Below are 8,978 nucleotides of genomic sequence, written 5' to 3' on the forward strand. Positions count from 1 at the left end.
CTTGCCACTGCTGTTCTGCAGGTGTTAAGTTAGTAACACCATTGTTAAGTGAATCTGGCTTCGCCGTTGACAGTGTTTGTCAGAAGGTTGCCAAAGGAGATTGCATGACTCCAGGACACTGCAAACGTCATAAATATTAACCAATTGCCAAGCGTCTGAATTTTGATCCCGTTGGGATATCGTCAGTGTGAAAAACAGTCAGAATTCACTTTTTTTTCAGCTCTGTTGTAACTTTGAACGGTCACTAAATGACTTTTGTAATTTGAGGACTACCTGTACCATTGCAGACAAATAGTTGTCCAATCTCTTCTTAAAAACCTCCAGTATTGGAGCAATCATAACTTCTGGAGGCCAGTTGTTCCACTGGTTCATTGTTCAGTCAGGAAATTTCTCCTTAGTTCTAGTTTGCTTCTCTCCTTGATTAGTTTCCACCCATTGCTTCTTCTCCTACCCTCAGGTGCTTTGGAGAATAGCTTGACTCCCTCTTCTTTGTGGCAACCCCTGAGATATTGGAAGACTGCTATCATGTCTCCCCTAGTCCTTCTTTTCATTAAACTAGACCCGTGATGGCGAAACTATGGCACGTGTGCCACAGGTGGCACGCATAGCCATATTGGTGGGCATGCGAGCTCAGCTCTGGCGCGATTTTTGGGCCTTCTGTGTTGTAGAAATAAGGAGCTGAAGCACATTCCTGGGTCAGACAGATCTGTTTATTTGCGCAAAGATTCAGGGCTATGTTTGAAAGTTGCAACCTGAATGCAGATGGGTCATTTTTCTATTACTTAAATATGTTTTCAAGACAAAGAGTTCCATGAGCCTTTTCCGGCTTCCATATATGGCTACATTAAAAATACATTTCACTTACATTACACTTTACTAATTATTAAACCATTACATGCTACTTAATACAATTATTTTGGCTATACATTTTCACTACTTCATGATTAAACCATTATACCTTAACTAACCCATCATTTTATGTTTTACTACTGTTCCTTAAAAGCTGTAATGTGTAAATGCAGAAATTATGACTATACTTTTTAAACAATAAATAACCTTTTCCATCCCCTGTATCCGTCCAGATGTTCACATTTGATTCTGTTAAGAAGATGTACAGAATCAGAGAGTTGGACACAGGGCCATAGGTCAAGTGATTAGGGGGACATCCATGAACTAATTGCTCAGTTCTATTCACCAAACTCCATTCTTAACTTTTCTGCTGGATGACAGCTGAGCCTTATCAGAAGATATATTTGACTAATAAGGCAGTCCAGCTGCTTTTAGCCAGCACGTATCCTTAAGTGAATAGATGAGCTCATTCAAAGGTTGCTTAGAGTTCATAGGATTTGATCTGACTTTATATACCTGACTTGGAATGATTATTTCTTTTATTCACCTTTTATTTTCTCTTATTTATCCTGATTCCATCTCATCTGGGCCCACCGGCAGTAGGGAAACAGGCTGTTTTCTACCTCCGGAGGGCCTGGTGGGGAAAAAGCCCATTTTTTGCTCTCCTCAGGCTCTCAGAGCCTTTCTAGGAGGCTGGGGAGGGTGAAAACAGCTCCCCCCACCACGGGAGGCCGGAAACAGCCCAAACTGTTGTAAATCAAGGACTAGCCGTATATTCTTTAACTTGTTCTTTGTCCATTTCAAATCTGAGAAAAAGCTGAGACATTTTAGCAATTTCATGTTCATTATTTGCACATATAGTAGTTCAGTTTCAAATTCTGTCTCATAGTATGCTGTTTAATTCCAAATGTCCTTTTGTCTACTTTAAATCTTTCTCACCTTCACCTTGTATTATCCAGCTACTTCTTCGAAAAATTCTTAATACATTAACCATTGCTCTTTGTCTGCTCTTTCTTTGCCATCAAATGCTTCTTGTGCCAAGACCCACAAAGGCATTTTTTTCAGGCCCGACGTGTGTTTCTATCTATTCCACATTTATTTGATATTTATTTGTTTGTTAAAACTTATTTGCTGCCAATCTCACCATAGGGCTAGGCAGCTTACAATAAAAGAAATAAAAATGAAAGGTGTGTAAACAGAAAAGTAAAATAATAAAATAACCAATGACAAAAGTCCGAAATTTGCTTTGTCAAAAACTGGATTTTGTTGTTTCCTTGAAGACGTTTCGCTTCTTATCCAAGAAGGTTCTTCATCTCTGACCAAATGTTGGAGGATGGAAGGATTTATATTTCTTGCAGTCGTCTGGTTGTCAAGATTTATATTTCTGAGGTCATCTCTTCCTGAGGCCACAGTTTAACTGTGCCCTCAGAGTTACCTGAATAACCCAAGATATTTCTCTTAAAGTTCATCTAAAACAGGGATCGGCAACCTTAAATACTCAAAGAGCCACAAAGGTCCTAATTGGAAGCCCCCATTCAATTCTGGAGCCGACTCGAAGTCCGGTTCCATCATAGTCCTCCTAGCACAGTGTTCTTTTTCCTCTGCTGACCAGAAGTCCAGTTCCCCCACCAAAGAGTCTCCTCGTAACACGGCATCCTTTTTCTTCTACCTATCCTAACCAAAAGCCCTAATAATTGTGGAGCCAACCAGCAACAGGGAGCCGCAGCAGTGGGATGAAAGAGCCACATGCGGCTCCAGAGCCACGGGTTGCTGACCCGATCTAAAATCTAGCCCTTTCAATTCAGCCCCAGAAGACAGATGTGTCCAGCAAGGGAGGATGGAGTCAAAAGAGTTAAGATGGCGGCTGTTTTAAAGGGCATCACGTACACAAAAAGCAGCAGGACTTTGACTGCGTAGTATTGCGATGGCGAAACTATGGCATATGTGCCAGAGGTGGCACGCAGAGCCCTCTCTGTGGGCACGCGCGCTGTCGCCAGCTGCACTTCCGGATTCTGTCGCGCACATGCGCGCTGGCGAGCTGGTCTTTGCGCATGCGTGCGACGGAATCTGGAAGGGCAGCTGGTCATGGCGCACATGCACATGCGGCCAGCTGCTGTCTTCCAGGTTCCGTCACGCACATGCGCGAAGACCAGCTGGCTGGCGCATATGCGTGCGATAGAACCTGGAAGAGCAGCTGGCCGCTAGACGCATGCGCACCAGCCAGCTGCTCTCTTCCAGGTTTTGGTGCTTTGGTATGTGTGCACTAGTGTGCAGGTGCGCACACAGAGATACTCCTGTTTCGGCACTCGGTGCTGAAAAGGTTAACCATTACTGGCGTAGTATGTCACAATCTAGCTGCCTTCTTGACTTTTTTGGACTCCCAGTCCATGCCCTGAAAACAGTCCTCTTGGTTATTTTGAACAATACATTTATTAAGGATTATATTCACAGATCAAACTAAAAAATGCAATACAACTATGTATGAGTGTGTGGGAATATACTGTAATGCGTACATATGAAAAAGACAATGTGAAAAAAGAAAAGTAAATCCCTCCAAAAAAGATAGTAGGAAAAAGAAACTTTCCTTCTTCATCCTCAGCCAGCATATTCAACATCAACACTTTATCCTTAAATAATCAACCAGAGGCATCTTCATTCCACCCTCACCCCATTTTCTCATCTCCAAATCTGAAGTTCTTATTGATGAACAAAGGTCTAATAAAAAATAACAACTATACCTGGGTGCCTTGAGTTATGACTCAAGCAACTTATGACTGGAAATCCATACCCACTTATAAGTCAAGGACTTCCTGTACTCTGCAGAACATTATTTCTATTCTTTACACTCTCATAACTCATTTTTGTGTAATCACTCTGGTAAGCTACTAATGTGGTTTAGCGAGCAAAATATTCCCACTCCCCCAAATTTATCCACTTTTGATTGATTGTCTACTGTAGGATATTAAAGGTTAATTGACTAAGAAAAAAAATTTCCCGAAACCAAACAATTGTAGAATTTCCCTTCTGTCACTGTGAAGTTCCTGGTGAACGGTAAGGTGTGACTTTTGGGGAAAAAATGTTTCCCACATTGTTCACAACTAAAGAGATTTGTCTGAGGTTGTTGTTAGCTCTGTTGTTAGCTGTTAGCTGTGATTTACAATGAACAGTATTCTCACACTCTGCACGCTTGTAAGGCCACTCTCCTGTGTGAATTCTGGTGGGCCTGCAAAATGCTGAAGGTTGGGCAAAACATTTCCCACACTCCAGACATTTTATGGTCTTTCTCCAGTGTGGATTCGCTGATGCATCAAAAGTCTATCTTTCTGAGAAAAACATTTATCACACTCTGAGCATTTGTGAGGTTTCTCTTCTGTATGAATTCGGCTGTGACTTCGAAGGGAAGATGAATGAGCAAATGCTCTCCCACAGTCTAAACATTTGTAGTTTTTTTCCCCCGTGTGAATTTTCACATAACTTCTAAGGACTGATATGGTACGATAAAATCTTCCACATTCGTTGCATTGATATGGCTTCTCCCCTGTGTGGGTTTTATGATGACTCCAAAGGTATTTCTTTCGAGCAAAACATTTTCCACATTCTACACATCTGAATGGCTTCTCCCCTGTGTGGAGCCTCTGATGGCTTCCAAGCTCACATTTTTGGTTAAAGCATTTCCCACACTCCCCACATTTGTAGGGTTTCTCCCCTGAGTGGATTCTCTGATGAATTTGAAGCAGTCGTGGGAAAAAAAAACTTTTCCTACACTCCCCACATTTATAGGATAACTCTCCTTTATGCCATTCCTGGTGTCTCTGAAGTTCATAAGAATACATAAATCGCTTCTCACATTCTGGGCATTCATAGGGTCTCTCTCCGATGTGAATTCTCTGATGTCGCATGAGGCTTGATTTCCAGGTAAAACATTTCCTACATTCGAGGCACATTTCCTTAATCTCCCTTCTGTGTGTTTTCTCATGACTCCGAAGATATGTTCTCAGGGTGAAACATTTTCCACAATCAAAGCATTTGTAAGATTTTATTCCTGCATGAATCTTCGCATGGACCCAAAGATTTGAGTGCCGAGAAAAGCTCTTCCCACATTCCCAACACTTCTAAGGTTTCTCCCCTGTGTGAATCCTCTCATGCTTTCTGAGAGTGTCTTTTTCACGGAAGAAATTCCCACATTCCAGACATTGATAAGGTTTCTCTCCAGTGTGGATCTTCTGATGTCTAAGAAGGTTTGACTTTAGACCAAAGCATAAGCCACATTCCACACATTTATAGAGTTTTGACTTGGAGGGGCTTCTGACATCTTTGGCATATTTTCTAGAGAAGGATTTCTCACCCTCCAAACGTTGACTGGATTCGCTTCCCACATGGATCTTCCTGTGGGTCAAAAGGAGGGACCAGCAAGTAAAGGATTTCCCACACTCTGAGCATTCATGGGTTCTTTTTTGGTTTTTCGGAGTGCCGCTTGTATCTGGCAGGAGATCCAAGAGCTTCCCACGGTCCATATTTTCCAGAAGCTGCTGCCTTGCTCTGATTTTCTATTTTCTGTTGATAGTTGACTTGCAGGTCACAATTGTTTTTCTGCTGGTGGAACAATAAAGTAGATGAGAATAGTATTTCCTTTTGACAATGTAGAAAATCACTAAATCTTTAGAAATCACTAAATGCCTTAGGAAAGGCATTTGGAAATATATTTACAATTATATAAGTCAGCCTTCTGGCTATCAGCTTGTTCTGGTACCTGATAACAATACCAGCCTCAAAACTTTCTTAGAACTTGTGCTTTGTAAAACATCCATCAACAAAGAGCTGCCACATTAAAGCGCCTTCAGGCAAAAACAAGGAAAATATTGGGTTTTAGGGTTTCCACCCAGCTTTGGCAAGGAGGAGCAAACTAAACATTAGCATTAAAAACAAAAAACTAGTTCATTCTTCTTCTTTTAGATTAAGTAGAAAGAAAAAAGATCTGACATAATAGCACTGTTCTAATATTGGAGGGGCTGCCACAAGGAAGAGGGGGGATGTTAATCTATTCTGCAAGGCCCCTGAGGGCAGGACAAGGAGCAATGGATGGAAATTAATCAAGGAGAGAAGCAACCTAGAGATAAATGAAATTTCCTGACAGTCAGAACAATTATCCAGAGAGAGAGAGAGAAAGAGAGAGAGAGAGAGAGAGAGGGAGGGAGGGAGGGAGGGAGGTTGGTTTTCTGCAGAGTTGCCCATTCTTGGGTGGGTCATCATCTCCCAATCCCCGGAGCCCTCGGGGCAAGAAAGAGGAGAGTTTGGGGGAGCAGCCCAGCTTTCATGCTTGTTCCCAGAGGGCAGCGCTACAGGGAAAGAAGCCTGAAAATACTGCTAATGATTTTATTTTTTTATTTTTATTTATATATATATCCGCCTTTATTATATTTACAAATAACTCAAAGGAGGGAACATATCCCACACATCTTCCCCTTCCTATTTTCCTCACAACAGCTCTCTGAGGTATGCTAGGCTGAGAGAGCGACTGGCCCAAGCTGGCTTTCATGGCCAAGACGGGACGAACTTATGGTCTCAGGCTTTCTAATGCAGGGCCTCTTAACCACTAGGCCAGTGATGGCTAACCTTTTTGCCGTTGCGTGCCAAAAGTGGGGGGGACATGGGGGGTGGCAGGTGCGTGTCCCCACATCCATAATTCAATGCGCCCCGCCCTCCCACGCATGTGCACGTGATCCCCCCCACGCTTCTCCCTGCTTTTGGCATGCGATGGCACGGTGGACCCGGTAGGCCCGTTTCAGTGGTGGGTTCCTCCCGGTTCGGTCCGGTTCGGCCGAGCCGGTAGCGGTGACGATATGACATCACTGAACCGGTTCTCTCCCCCCGCCCTCCCACCCCCCCCACGTTATTCTTACCTTTTATTTGGTCCCACCCCCAATCTATTGCTGTCTCCTGAGTCCCAGCCGATGACTAGAGGGAAAAAACTGTTTAAACTCTTGCCGAGGGGCTTCAAAAGGCCGCCCTACAGCTAATCAGTGTTAAAAGCAAACAAATGAATCGGGTCGTAAGTGCGAGGACTGGTCGTAAGTGCAAGGACCTTCCAGAAATGACTCTGACCAGCTAGCCACGCCCACCTAGTCACATGACCTCCAAGCCACACCCACAAAATAAGCCATGCCCACAGAACCAGTAGTAAAACAATTTAGAACCCAACCCTGGCTGTTTTTTCCCCTCCCCAGGCTCCAGAGGCTTTCTAGGAGCCTGGGGAGGGCAAAAACAGCCTTCCCCATCTCCCCAGAGGCCTTCCGGAGGCCGGAAACAGCCAGTTTCCCAACTTCCGGTGGGACCGGAAGGCCCAAAAATCAGTTGGCTGGTGCGCGCATGCGCGCTGGAGCTGAGCTAGGGCAACACTTGCATGCCTACCAATATGGCTCCGCATGCCACCTGTGACACCCGTGCCATAGGTTTGCCATCACGGCACTAGGCCAGGGGTAGGTTCTAAATTTTTTTACTACTGGTTCTGTGGGCGTGGCTTATTTTGTGGGCATGGCTTGATGGTCATGTGATAATTATTTAGGATTTAGCAGAGGTACTGGTCTACCAGGCTTTTAACTGCTTGCAGAGCTGTACCGATCTATCCATTTATTTTTGCAGGCACTGATCTACTCATGTATTTTTGCAGGCATTGGTCTACCCATGTATTTTTGCAGGCACTGATCTACTCCTGTATTTTTGCAGGCACTGGTCTACTCCTGTATTTTTGCAGGCACCGGTCTACTCCTGTATTTTTGCAGGCACCGGTCTACTCCTGTATTTTTGCAGGCACTGATCTACTCCTGTATTTTTGCAGGCACTGGTCTACTCCTGTATTTTTGCAGGCACTGATCTACTCCTGTATTTTTGCAGGCACTGATCTACTCCTGTATTTTTGCAGGCACCGGTCTACTCATTTGTTTTCTTTTAACACTGATCAGCTGTAGGGCAGCCCTTTGAAGCCCAGCGGCAAGAGTTTAAACAGTTTTTTTCCCTCTAGCCATCAGCTGAGACTCAGGAGGCAGCAATAGATTGGGGGTGGGGCCAAATAAAAGGTAAGAATAACGTGGGGGGTGGGGGGGAGGGGGCCCCAGAACCGGTTCAGTGATGTCATATCGTCACCGCTACCGGCTCGGTGGAACCAGGCCGAACCGGGAGGAACCCACCACTGCACTAGGCCATACTGGATGTCCTGGGTGTTGATTGAGAACGGTCATTTTTAAAGATGGGGGAACTTCAGCTCCAGGAATTCATGCTGTCTGGGGGATTCTGGGAGTTGAAATCCACACATCTTAAAATGATCAAGTTAAGAAACACAGATATGGACGTACACAGTCATGCATCAGTGTCCATGTAGACACACGTGTGTGTTTGAGGATAATGAATCTTTATGAAAATCATCCCCGTTCAAGGAGAAATGTAAGAATTCAAATCCACGTTCAAGATCAGAACTTGTGTGAGGTGAGTGTGGCTGGCAGGGCCCTTGCTCACTTTTTGCAAGAAGCAGCTGAAGAAGGATAGACAAACCACTATAGAATAGTGGTGGGTTCCTCCCGGTTCGGCAGAGCCAGTAGCGGTGACGATATGACGTCACCGAACCAGTTCTCTTTGTTCAGGAGCTGGGCCCTCCCACCCACCCCCGCGTTATTCTTACCTTTTGTTTGGCCCTGCCCCCAATCTATTCGCTGCCTCCCGAGTCCCAGCTAATCGGCTAGAAGGAAAAAAATGTTTAAATTCTTGCCATGGGGCTTCAAAGGGCCGCCCTACAGCTGATCCTAAAAGGCAGTGTGGTGGTAGACCAGTGCGCTCGAAAAACAAATGGGTAGACCGGTGCCTCCAAAAACAAATGGGTAGACCGGTACAGCTCAGCAAGCAGTTGAAAGACTGGTAGACCAGTACCTCTGCTAAATCCTAAAGAATTGTCACATGACCATCAAACCACGCCCACAAAATAAGCTACGCCCACAGAACCGGTAGTAAAAAATTTTAGAACCCACCCCTGAATGGATTCCATTTGATAAAAAGCATCCACAGAAAAGAATAGAATACGACAGAATTCTTTATTGGCCAAGTGTGATTGGACACACAAGGAAATTGTCTTGGTGCATACG

General features: G+C 44.4%; 1 pseudogene; it reads right to left on the reverse strand.

The window, feature by feature from the left end:
• Positions 1–4,034: 4,034 nt before the first annotated feature.
• On the reverse strand, positions 4,035–5,418 carry LOC117662645 (uncharacterized; annotated as a pseudogene).
• Positions 5,419–8,978: the final 3,560 nt, after the last annotated feature.

Source organism: Pantherophis guttatus, chromosome 2 (genome assembly GCF_059756535.1).
Source record: "Pantherophis guttatus breed Tessera chromosome 2, ASM5975653v1, whole genome shotgun sequence".
Taxonomy (NCBI): domain Eukaryota; kingdom Metazoa; phylum Chordata; class Lepidosauria; order Squamata; family Colubridae; genus Pantherophis; species Pantherophis guttatus.